The sequence below is a fragment of the Galeopterus variegatus genome, unplaced genomic scaffold, assembly GCF_000696425.1.
Source record: "Galeopterus variegatus unplaced genomic scaffold, G_variegatus-3.0.2 Scaffold2298, whole genome shotgun sequence".
Lineage (NCBI taxonomy): Eukaryota > Metazoa > Chordata > Mammalia > Dermoptera > Cynocephalidae > Galeopterus > Galeopterus variegatus.
In genome coordinates this window covers 97,123-110,688 of record NW_007728409.1, presented here as the reverse complement: position 1 = coordinate 110,688, position 13,566 = coordinate 97,123, and positions in this window count along the sequence as shown.

Here is a 13,566-nt window from a genome sequence, read left to right as displayed (position 1 = left end):
ATCCCGTTGCCGGTCCCCGGTCCGGTACGGGGGCAACACTGAGGGTTGCAATCCGTTGCCGGACACGGAAAAAGACAAAAAAAAAAAAGAAGGGACCCAAGTGTACGACACCCTCGAGCCACGTTGTCAAGGACCATCAATCATGCTCCATCAGATGTATCCAGTTCCTGGTGGGTGTGAGTCAGGAAAGGACCTTGCACCAGAGATGTAAGATCCCTAACCTGTTCCTAGCAGGATAAAAAATCGGAGTCATGTGTAGTATGCCCTTAAGGGACCAATTAGTTTAAATAAGAAGTAGGTAAAGGATTGATATTGTGTGTGTATGTGTGTGTATTTAATAAACCGAGTGACCCAAGCATCCATATCTTGGTCTCAAATGGTCTTTGCCTACCAGTAGGCATGTGACAGCTGTGTACAGAAGAGTCACTTTGTGCAAACACAGGCTTAACCCTCGTTTCCTGATTCATCTTGGATATTGCAACCCCATTGAAAAGGGGGTGGCAGAGAGGAGGGCCTGGAGTCAGGGTGGAATAGTAACCTGACCACTGAGGTGTCAGCAAGATCCAGGCAGGGGTCAGGGTTCCCCCACCCCGCCCTGCAGCAGCAGCTTCCAGAGCCCGAGCCCCCAAAGCTCCACTGCAGGGTGAGGCCACAAGGCGGATCTTTGGCCCGCATGAGGGTCTGAGGCTCCACAGGCTGATCTGGGCCAGCCTGGCAGGGGGTGGCATCTGAGAACAGACACCCCCCTCACTAGGGTACAAAAAGTGGCAATGCTGCTGGAGCCTGGGGCCTGACGTGTCCATGGAAAGCGGATGAAGGACCAGCCCCACCCAAGGACAGCTCCTCATGCATGCTGCCTCCAGCTCCCTGGGGTCCCTGGGCCAGTTGGTGACCAACTGTCTCTGAAGTCCTTGGGGGGCTCTGTCATTGGGCGAGGCCCACAACAAGGTCTGCACCTCCCACTCACACATACACACACGCATGCACATGCACACAGGCACACACACACACGTGCCCAGCACAGGCTCTGTGCAGCGGGCACCCCTGCGCAGGCTGGGCTGGGGAGGCAGCCAGGCGGCAGGCCCCACAACAGGGCCCCTAACAAAGGCAGGGGGCGTTGGCAGTGCAGAGGAGTGGGGGAGGGCTGGGAGGGATGTGGCTTGGAGCCTAACAGGCCACCAGCAGCCGCAGCATCTGCTTTTTCTCACCTCTAAAGGGAATCGATTTGTCTCTGACTGATTTCCCTGACGTCTAGTTTTCTTCTCTGCCCGGCTGTCAGCCCAGCCACCGTGCAGGGGAAGCGCCCTGGCCGCCTGCCTGCCCGCCTCTCCCCCACCACCCCGCACGCTCACTGCACGCTGCACTCACACACACGCCGACACAGAACCCACACCACACACCCGCACCACAGCCTCCCCAGACACCCCAGCCCACCCCGACAGACAGACCTGCCCCACGCAGTCCAGACACACAGACTCACACACGCACACACACACAATACAAACACACACACACGTCACACACCACATGCCCACCCTGACAGATTGGCCTGCCCCACGCAGTCCAGACACACACAGACTCACACCACACACATACACATACACACACACAATACAAACACGCACAGGCATGCCACACACCACATTCCCACCCTGACAGACCTGCCACACGCAGTCCAGACCCACACACACAGTCACACCACATACAACACAAACACATTCACACAGACAGACATATAACACACCCATGCCCAGACTCACAGACACACCACACACACACACACTGAGCTTCCACACTCACATCCCAGGCACCACAGAAGCACCACCACAACCCACACACAACACACTCACAAGGTCAGGCACACTCACCCATACATGCACACACACCACATAGCCGCGCTCAGACACCCAAATAAATGTTCACACCCACAGTCCTCAGACTCACCAGACGGCACAAACACTCATGCACCCTGCATATTCACACAGCCACACAGTCTGCATCCCTGTTTACACAGGCCCACACACACACACACACACACACTCACTCACTCACGCTCCCGGATCCCCACCAGCTCCTCTGCACCCACACGGACACCCCACAGTCACACACACCTCCACACTCCCACGTGACACACGCACTCCCACTGCCAACCCCCACCTCGGCCCCAGCCACCGCTGGCCTGCCGAGCTGCTGATGGCTCCTCCAGCCCTCCTGGCCCCACATATGGTGATGTCACCCTCGAGTTGCCACATTTCTTCTTGGCAAAAGAATCTCGGGGAGGGAGACGCACTAGAAACCCAATTTGTACCAAAATCTTGGTGGGGGAGGCATGGCATGGACCGAGGTGGCAGTTAGGGCCTCGCTGGAGGGACTGAGGGCACCACGGTTTCTCTTGCCTGGGTAAGAAGTCGGAGCCCGGCAGGGTTCAAGTGACTTGGTGCGCGGTAGGGGTCACTGAGGTTACCAGGACTGGGGGGTTTTCCTGGTCATAAGCCCATGGGTGTGGCTTCCCAGGACTTCAGAGGAGCCAATTAGCAATGATGGCAGCAAACAAAGCAATATCAATACAGACGGACCCCTTCTGAGTCCACGAAGACTTGGCACGTCCACGATGGTATCTGACTGGGTCTCCCAGAAACCCCCACTGGGGCTGGCATTGCTCCCGTCTTGCATTTGAGGAAACAGGTCTGAATCGGGAAAGGGACTCATCCGGGACCCCACAGGGTCAGTAAATCTAGAACTCTACCTCAGATCCAGGTCTCCTGATTCCACGGCCAAAAGTTCAGACCAAACCAACCGGCCCCAGGTAATGGTCCATCTGTCCCCAGAAACTTCATGAAGCCATCCACACTGCCACCACCCCCACCTTGGGGAACCGAAAGGAAGCCTTCAGCATGGGTGCGGGCAAGGCCTGTGTGTGTGTGAATGTGTGTGTGCACAGGTGTGTGGAGGTGTGTGAGTGTCAAGGCATGGAAGGGGTACGTGCGGGTGGGCAGGTAGGTGGGGAGCAGGCACTGTGGGCACATGTTGGGAGAGGGTGTGTCTAGGCAGGGTGCAGGTGACAGTGTAGCTGTTGGGGGACTGTGTGTAGGGGATGTGCTGCTGGAGGGGTCCAGGTGTGCACGAGAGGATGCAAGGCTGTATGCACAGGTGGCAGAGGTGATGCATGTGCCCAAAGATGTGTCCAGAGGTGTGCGTGAGTGTGGCAGTGCACACCTGGCGAGGGGGAGGGCTCCCCTTACGCACCCTGCCTGTCTCCCGGTCCCCTCCCCTCCCCTGTGGCTTTATCTGGCTAGGCAGCCCTGCTCTCAGCGCAGACAGCAGATAATTGATTAACAGAACTGGCTCTTGGCTCTTCAAAGTCTGGCCAGAGATAAGAGGAGATGCGAGTACCAGGGCAGAGGGGGTGCCGCCAGTTCAGGGGCTGACCTTGGAGGTCACAGGCCACAGATGCCCCACCCCAAGCCTTCGCCCTCCTTCCCTGAGGCCAGTGGTCCACACCCCCACCATGGTAACACACACAGGGCAGAAGCCACACAGTGAGCCCCTGGGGCACAGGGCTGGGTGGTCCCAGCTCCCCCCATGCCAGCTGAGCGACAGCTGCTGAGAGCATGAAGGGCCAGCTGAGCGCTCACTCACTCGGCCTGCCTTCCCACATCCCTTCATCCTAACACGCAGCCCAGCATGCTAGGGAAACTGCCGGGGTGCCTCCTGGAGCCCCGGAGGCCAAGCAGACGCAAGCCCTGCCTCAGGGACATCACAGCCCACATAGCCTCTGAGGGCCCCCTCCAGGCCAGCAGGACGAATGGGGTGACAACATCAACCCCAAAGGCCCAGTCACCTGAGGAGAGGCCACAAGCTCAGACCTGCAGTTATTTCGTCCCGTGTCCCTGACAGATGTCAGGAGGGGGGTGCACTTGCGAATGAATGAACACAGCAAGTCCAGGGACAGCGCTAGCAGGAAGGCCACCCCACCATGAATTTCCTGTTATGTGCCAGACACTGTGCCACTGAGCAGTTTGGAGTGATTGCGCTCAGACCTGCAGTTATTTCGTCCCGTGTCCCTGACAGATGTCAGGAGGGGGGTGCACTTGAGAATGAATGAACACAGCAAGTCCAGGGACAGCGCTAGCAGGAAGGCCACCCCACCATGAATCTCCTGTTATGTGCTGGCCACTGTGCCACTGAGCGGTTTGGAGTGATTGTCGTGCTGCCCCATCCACAGTCCCGTGGGTCAGTTCTGTGCTATCCAAGCTCAGGACCTCATCCGCAGAACTTGAGAGAAACGAGGGAGGTGGACAGATCAGATTGCAGAAAGATGGAGCCCCTGCCCTAACACCCAACCTCTTCCAGGCTGCAACAAAGCCCCAGGACAGACCCCCGGGATGGTTAAGGCTTCCAGATGAGAACAGAAGGCTGCTGGGTGTGGGTGGCAGTGGGGGACCCTCGACCCTATCTCAGGTGGACGGTGGCAGACTCACAGCTGCTCCCAGTCTGGGCATGTCCCTGCCGCTCCCAGAATGAAGCCCCCAGAGCCCAGGGACCTTCTGGGCCCCACAGTCCTCCCTTCAGGGAGCAGCGATGAGCGGCCACTGGGGAGGGTGCTGCCCCCATGCTGCCAGGCAGCCCCTCGGGAACATTCTCATCGTCGTGGCCCGTCCCCAGTGTGGCATCCCCTAAGGCCTCCCTCAATACCAGTGGCCCACTCTATACCAGTAACTCAGAGAGACCAGGGCCAGAGAGCCAGCGGGACCTCATTTTCCAGGGGAGTAAGTGAGGCCAGCGAGAGCGGGCAGCAGACTGGCGTCAGGTCCCACAGCTGGTCGGCAGCAAGAACAGGATTGGGCTCAGGTCTCCTGGTCGTAGCTCGACCTCGCAGGGAGTGTAGGAGCTGAAGGCGGCTGGTGTCGGACGTAATTCAACCTTCCTTCCTCCTGCTCTTTCGCCGGCCGCTTTGCCTCCTGCCCCGTTCTCCCTCCTCCTATCCCGCCCCCGAGCCCTGCCTCCTCTCCCCACTGTCTTTCTGCTTTTTCCTCTCCCTTCTTCATCCTCTCCTTGTACCTCACCTTGCTTAGGAGAAACAGTGGAAATGTCCACCTCTGGTTCCAGATCAGAGAATCTCTCTGTGTGACGGAAACCTCCGAGGCCTTACTCCCCACTCGTACCAGGAGAATGATAGCCCTCCCCAAAGATGTGCAGGTCCCGGTCCCGGGACCCTAGGAGGATGTCGGGGTGCACGGACAGGAGAATTAGGCTGCAGATGGAGTTAAGGCTGCTAACCAGCTGACCTGGAGATGACGAGATGATCCCGGTCACGTGGGCTCCGTGGAATCACAAGGTGCCTAAAGAGGAAAACAGAGGCACTAGAGCAAGGACCAAAGAGATGGCAGCAAGCGGGGACTCGGCCTGACGCCACTGGCTTCAAAGACAAAAAAGGGGCCGTGAGTCAAGGAGCACAGGCAGCCTCTAGAAGCTGGAAAAGGCAAAGCATCAGACTCTCCCTCAGAGTCTCCAGAAGGGGCACCTTGATTTGACTCCACTGAGACACATGTGGAGTGGTGACCTCCATAACTGTAAGACAGTAAGTTCGTGTTGCTTCACATCTCCCCTTCTGTGGTCGTTTGTTACAGCAGGTACAGGAAACTAATGCACCGTTCCATGTCCTCCAAAGCCTTCCAGCTGCATCCCCTGGTGATGGGGAGCTCCCCCAACCTCAGCCAGCTCCCACTGTTACCACACCCCTCCTCATGGGATCCAAAACTGTCCCCCCGAGACTGCCTTCCAATGCATCAGCTACATCCTCCTGGGCACCCCAAACAAGCCGCTCTGCACCTGTCTGATATTTAAAGGCAGTGATCATGGAATGAGTCCCCCCCCACTCTTTTCCTCTCGTTCCCCAGCATTCCCCAGGATTCTTTTCTGATTGCCTCACCAGAAACTCCTCTCAAAGAAACCTTACTTCCTGCTCCAAGTTTTCTTCTGAGTTCCCGGGGTCACACATGCTCAGGCCAAAGTTCTCAGGAGCATAGACTCAAGTCTCTCTACCAAGGAGACACTGGGGTAGGATGGAGATCATGGTTTCACCTGCCTGTGTGGCCTTAAACAAACTCAGGCTTCCTCTGGATCTCTGATGCCCTGTCTGTACAGTGGGGTGAAACCCCAGGAGCTCCATGGCAGGCCATGGGGCAGAGTGGGTGTTACCCACCCTGATTCCTTTGCCAACACAACTCTCAAGCATCTGCCTTTTCTCCATGTTGCTTGTCATTAGCAGGAGAGGAGAGGAGAGACGTCTGTCCCTACAGAAATTGTATCTGAATGTTTTATTATGTGCTCTGGCTCGGGCAGCACCTTAGTTAATGGTGTGTCAGATGATGGTACAAATTTATAGCTGAAGGTTTACATCACAGACAGCTGGAATGAATGACAATAAATTAATTTAAAGTGCTACCAAAGTGTTCCCCAAAGTATATGTGCTTATGAGCTCTGGGCTAATAATTTATAAATGCATGCCTTTTATAATCCCGGTCTTAAGTCTTGAAAGCAGCTAGTTAAAAAGCAGTCACATGACATAAATTATTTTTATTAATATCACAATTGCATGATCAGGGTGGTAAGAATGGTGGTCACCAATCCATGGCTTCTGCAACTAAGCACCTCTTCCTTCCTCTGCATCCTCTGGCCCTGAGAACCTTGAACCTCACAATCCGGGAACCCCAGATCTCAGGCACAGCTGTCAGGGCCTGAAGGTTCCCCCACATCCTGACTCCCCTGTCCCGGAGGTGGAATGAAATTTTCACCCACTATAGGCTCCCTCCTTTAAAGAGTTATTATCATATCTTCCTGCTCCTCAGACAGCAGAGAGAAAACATGTTTTATATGAAGACAATCAACACAGACATTCCCACAAACTCAGAGAGAGAAACAGAGAGACACTTGCTGAGCCTCAGTTGCTTCACTTATAAAATGGGCATCACAACATTGACCTCACAGGGTCATTAGGAGAATGATTAAGGCCACATATTAGCACTCAATAAAATGTGTTATTAGAGGCTCTCTCCTGCAAAGGGAGGGAAAAATTTGAAGTGGCCTATACAACCAGGAAACTTGTGGTTGGTTGGGCTGCTCAGATCTACTTAATGAAACACAAGATGACCCTATCCTTCTGGAACCCCCTTCCAAACCCTTCTTCCCTCTAAAGCCAGTCCCTACCATATGTGCCCTGGGCCCCCTGCCCTCTGAGTGAATCCATCAATTATTCTCTCGTAGGGTCATTCTCTCTGTGTTACGTTAAAGATTGTCCAAATGCTTGGAAGCTCCCCCCACCAAGAAATGGAGTCTATCCCCCGACTCCTTGAATCGGGGCTGGCCTGGGACTCACTGTGACCTATCGAATGTGATGGCAGTGACTCTGCAATTTCCAAGACTGGGTATAAAGAAATCCTCAGCTTTGGCTTTAGAGCACTTGAAATACTCCCTCTTGGAAGCCAGCTGTTATGCTGTGCGAAGCCCACCCAAGGTGGAAAGGTCACAGGGAAGAGAAGCACCACAGCCCCAGCCGAGCTCCCGCCCATGGCCAGCATCAGCCAGCAGCCATGTGAGTGAGCCGCCTTGGTGCCCTGGTCAAACTCACAGCAGACTGCAGCCACAGCCTGCTGAGCCCAGTTCATCCAAGGATCGTGAGAGATAATGAATGGTTGTCACCTTAAGGCCCTAGGTTTTGGGTGTCACACAGCAATAGCTAACTGGAACAGCCCTCTCTACTGGCTGCTTTGTGTCAGCCCTTACACACACCCAAACCTCTCTCCTCTAAAGCCTCCTGTGTCCCTCGTCAGCTCCAGCTTTAGCTCACTCCCTCTGTTCACAACCAAACAAGAGAGAGAGCAGTGTCTCCAAACTGTCTCCCCTTCTGCTCCTCCTTAAAGAGGGTCATATCTAAGGTCACCAGGGACTGGCCGTCCTGGAGTCCTGCAACTGGTCTGACGTTAGCCCTGTGCAGCATGCTTCCTTCTGCTTTCGACACTCTCCCCACCCTGCTGTGGCTCCTCAACACATCCTCGTGGGCCGCACCTCTTCTCCGTGCCACTTCCTCCCGTCTTGTCCCTTCCCTTCTTCTTAAAGTCCTGGAGTTCCTCTGACCTCTGTCCTGAGCCTCTGCCCTCTACCCTCTCCACTCACTTCCAGGAGAGCTCACCCATCTGACATGCCAGTGCCTCCCAAATCTGGGTGTCAGCGCAGATTTCCTCTCCAGGCCCAATGTCCACCTGCCTCCCAGACTTCCCATTGGAACCTCTTGCAGACACGTTAACCTCCATGATTCCCGCATGCACTCACCGTCTCTTTACCCCCTGCCCCTCCCTACTGGCTCCTCTTCCAGGGGTTGGCACCACCATCTCTTCAGTTGCCCAAGTCCCTCTTCCAGGGATTGGCACCACCATTTCTTCGGTTGCCCAAGTCCCAAGTCTGGGATCATCTTATTTCATTCTGTCCCTCACCCCACATAAAATCAGTCACCAGATCCTGGTGAGTTGACCTCTAAGTTGGTCTAAAACCCATTGTTGCCATTGCTGTTACGCTTTCCCAGGGCACCCCCATTCCTTGTCTGGAATACTTGAAACACACCCACTGGCTCCTACTTACACTTATACACTGCTATAGTTCGGACCTGTGTGTCCCTCCAAAACTCACGTTGAAATCCCATCCCTGGTGTGGCAGTGTTGGGAGGTGGGGCCTAGTGGAAGGTGCTTGTGTCATGGGGGTGGATCCCTCAGGACAGAGAAGATGGTGGAAGGAGCCTGGCATCTCTCCTCCCAGTCTTGCTTCCTCTCTTGCCATGTGATGTCTTTGCATATTCCAGCTACCCTGCCGCTTTCTGCCATGAGTGGAAGCAGCCTGAGGTCAGCACCAGATGCAGCTGTCCCAGAATCGCGAGCCAAGTAAACCTCTTTTTTAAAATAAACTACCCAATCTCAGGTATCGTTACAGCAACACAAAACCGGACTCATGCCTGCACTCAGTCCTTCCTCCACTTGGAAGCAAAGACCTACTTGTACTGCTTTCCAGCATGAAGTCCTTCAGTGGATCCCCAGCGACTCTAGAATGAAAGCCAAACTCGTCAGTGTGACTTAAGGACCCTCCATGTCTGTCCTGGGACCCCCTCTCCCGCCCCCCAATCTGACCATTCCGCACATTCACACTGAGATGGCTCCTCTAATCTGCTGTGTGCTCACACACGCACCTTCGCTCCACTGTTCCTTCTGCCAGGACGCTCTTCCCTGCTCCACGGCCCAGCAGACACCACCTCCTGCAGGCCTTGGCTTCCCCGGGGGAGGCTTATCTGGCCCGCCGCCATCCTCAAGTGGCTGCCCGCTCTCTACCTCCTGCAGCCGCACCCTGCCTGCCTGCCCCCGCCCCACCCAGCCCTGATTTCCATTCCTCCAGCACTTGTCTCTTTGATGCTAGCTTCTCGCTGAGTTTTTTGTCTTCTCAGCTGAACGGTCAGCTCTGGGGGGGCAGGAGCCACTTATTATGACCTAGCACAGGACACGGCACAGAGTAGGAATCCAGCAAATATTTGTGAATTAATGAACGATAAACCCTCCAGCACTTGTCTCTTTGATGCTAGCTTCTCGCTGAGTTTTTTGTCTTCTCAGCTGAACAGTCAGCTCTGGGGGGGCAGGAGCCACTTATTATGACCTAGCACAGGACACGGCACAGAGTAGGAATTCAGCAAATATTTGTGAATTAATGAACGATAAATGTCACCGCCTCACCTCCTCCAATCCCCATCAAAGCCTGGTCTCAACAGATTTGTAGAGCAGCCTCACTTTTGCCCGTGCAGCCTCTCAGCACCCATTTATTGAGCAATCATCATGTGTCCAGCCCTCAGATGGACAAACACATGAAAAACGAATGGATTAACAATATCATCCAGAAATAAAAAGGACCAAACTGCTGATACACACAGCAACTTGGGTGAATCTCTAAACAAATATGTTCAGTAAAAGAAGCAGACGCAAGACCACACACTGGATGATCCCATTTACATGACACTCTAGAAAAGGGCAAAAATAAAGGGACAGAAAACAGGTCAGGGGTCCCCGGTCAGGTGTCACAAGAGGAAGAGTCAGGTGGGAGCTGAGTTGCCTTCCTAAAACTAGCCTCAGAAATCATTCAGCATCGCCTCTGCCACGTTCTATTCATTGGAAGCGAGTCACTAAAGCCAGCCCACATTAAAGGGATGGGGAATTAAAGTTCACCTTTTGATGGAATGAGTGTCAAAGAAGGTGAGGACATGTTTTTAAACCATCCTGCATGCCTCTTGGCTGCGGGGCACACCATGTCCGCCAGTTGCCACGGCCACGTGCACTAACACAGTGTCTGCAGGTAACAGAGCACCATGGACACCTGGATGGCCCAAAGGCAGCTCTTTTTTATTGTAAGGACATTACTACAACAATGTTAAAAGAGTATTTGGGAAGAAAAGAAAACCAGTCCTAATTGCTACTTATTCTTTGTGTGACTACAAGTCATTTATCTTCTCTGTGCCTCAGTTTCCTTATCTGTAAAAGAGGCCTAATTGTAGCCCCTAGCACGTAGTATTATTGTGAGGATTAAATGAGATAACCATGTAAAGTGCTTAGAAAAACACATGGCACATGCTAATTCCTAGTAACATTATCGTCACCCGTGAACTGGTGGGAAGAGTAAATGAGATAACTCATGGAAAAAGTTTAGAGTAGCACCTGGTACATGAAAATAAATCAGTTGCTTGTTATTGTCATTACACTTATGATAATGATTACTAGTTATAACCTCCTCAAGCTCTTCAGGACAATGTGCCTCTCCTAGACTGCCACTCAAGGTCCTTTGCAAAAACATCCCTGGCTAGCCCTCTGGCTCACTTCTGACCTTCCCTGCACACACATCACATTCTCCATCCTTGAACATGCCTTGAACACACAGCCTTCCCCTATGCAGCCCCCTCTCCTCAGATGCCCTCCAACTTGCCTCTTCCTCATTGCAAACATTGAACTGGGAGTAGCCATTGAAAAGGAATAGCCAGGGATGTCCACTCATACCATGCCAGAGTAACTGGTAATCAGACTGGCCCTACCACCAAAATAAAAATGAATTAATGTAAAACACCTATTTCACTCAGAAGCACAGGTCAGTGATTCCTGAGAGAAGCGAAAAAGATGAGGTGAGCTCTATGATCGTCTCCATTGTCTGACTGGAGACATGTTCCAGACCACTGAACACAGGAAAGAATTCGAGCAGAGCACACCAGTCTCACTGAGCTGATGAAACAGAGATTGGAGTCCAGGGAGGCTGAGGCTGCTGGAAGTTGTGGGCAGAGCAGAGAGGAGGAAGCTAGGCAGAAAATGAGCTCCAGAAATCTGCACAGGGGTCCTCCTGAGCCTTTGGCTCAAGAATTATAAGCTGTGCATGCATGCCTAGGGTGAGTGAGACTCAAGGAAGCCAGGCAAAAAGCAACTATCAGAGAGAAAAACGACCACCAGGAGCTATGAGCTGAAGAGCTGCCATGGAGCTAGGAGACATTGAGTTCCAACCAGACAGAAAAGGGTCTTTGATCAACTAAAAGCTCAAAAATGAGCCTCACAAGGAGCGACCCGATCCACACGTAAACTAACTGCTGTTCAAAACAATATCTTTAACACTCTGTAAAGGAAGACAGAAAAATCCAAACACTGGGCAATATACTATCACAATGTCCAGCATCCAAACAAAAACTACCAGATATACAAGAAAATAGAAAACATAACCCACATCTAGAAGAAAAATAATTCAATAGAAACAGACCTGAATGACAGATACTATAGAACTAGCAGACAAATACATTAAAACAGTTATTATAAAAATATCCAAGGATTTTAAAAGAGAACATGAACATGATGAAGAGAGAATGAAAGGCATAAAAAAGATACAACAAAACTTCCAGAGCAGAAAAATACATATATTTTATATATGAAAGAAAAATTTCACAGGAAGGAATTAATAGCAGATAACACATTGCAGACAAAAACGTCTATAAACTTGAAGACAGGGCAACAGAAATCACAGGGGAAATGAGAAAATATTTTGAACTAAACAAAAAATTAAAAACACAATATATCAATATTTGTGAGAAGCAGCTGAAGTGGCTGGAGGAAAATGTATAGCTTTAAATGTTTATATTAGACAAAATGAAAGTTTTAAAACATTTGTACAGAAGAGATTTAATACAATAGGCCTCAGACTGCTATCCTCAGAAAGGCTTGCTTACAAGGTTGGCCCTTGGCTGGCATTTGGGAACTTGGATTTCAGGACGGTTCCCATTATTTCCTTGATAAAAGTAGCTCACTGCATCTAAACAGTTTGTGTAAACAGTATGATTTATGCTAAAAACTGCATTCCTTCTGGGGGCCTGGAATCTTGGTATATGCCACACAGAGAGTGCCTACATGGTGAGCCCTCAATAAAAGCCCTGGGCATGGAGTCTCTAACATACTTCCCTGGTTGGCAGCATTTCACACTTTGTCAGGACTCCTTGCTGGGGGAAATAAGCACATCCTGTGGGACTCCAACGGGAGCAGACTCTTGGAAGCTTGTGTCTGGTTTCCTTCAAACTTCACCCTATGTGTCTTTTCCCTTTGCAATTTTGCTTTGCATCTTTTGCTGGAATAAAACTTAACAATGAGTACGACGATATGCTGAGTCCTGTAAGAACTCCTGGAAAATCATTGAGCCTGAAGATGGTCCTGGGAACTCCCAACACACCATTGACTCACCTAAGGAAGTTTGAAAAAAGACCAAATTAAAATGAAAGTAAGTAGAAGGAAGGAAATAATAAAGAGTAGAAATCAATGAACTAAGAAATGAATATACACTAAAGAAACTCAATGAAACCAATAACTTATATTTTTTTAAAGATCAATAAAAATCAATGAATTTGTAGCTAGACTGCACAAGATAAAAGAAATAAAAGAAAAATTATCAATATCAAGATTCAAAGTGGGTCCATCACCACAGATGTTAAAAGGATAATTAAAGAACATTATAAACAACTTTAAGATAATAACTTTGGCATCTTTAATAAAGTGGACACATTCTTTGAAAAACACAAATTGCCAAAAGTGACATGACAAAAACAAAGTATAAATTACTTCATATCTATTACAGAAATTTAATTCATAAAACCTCCCTGCAAAGGAAACTCCAGGCCCATATGTCTTCATTATGAATTTTATCAGACATTTAAGAAATAATACCAATCAAACACATACTCTTTCAAACCATAGAGGGGAACAAAATACTTCCCACCTTCTTTCACAAGGCCAGAATTACCCTGATACCAGCACCAGACAAATATATTACAAGAAAACTACAAACCAATAAAAAATCCTAGCAGACTTTATTAAAAATAGAAATTGACAAGCTGATTCTAAAATTTATATGAAAATGAAAATGGCCTCCTAGAATACCCAAAACAATTTTTAAAAAGAGCAAATATGGAAGACTTAATGCTGCTTGATATCAAGACTTAATATACATCTACAGTAATCGATA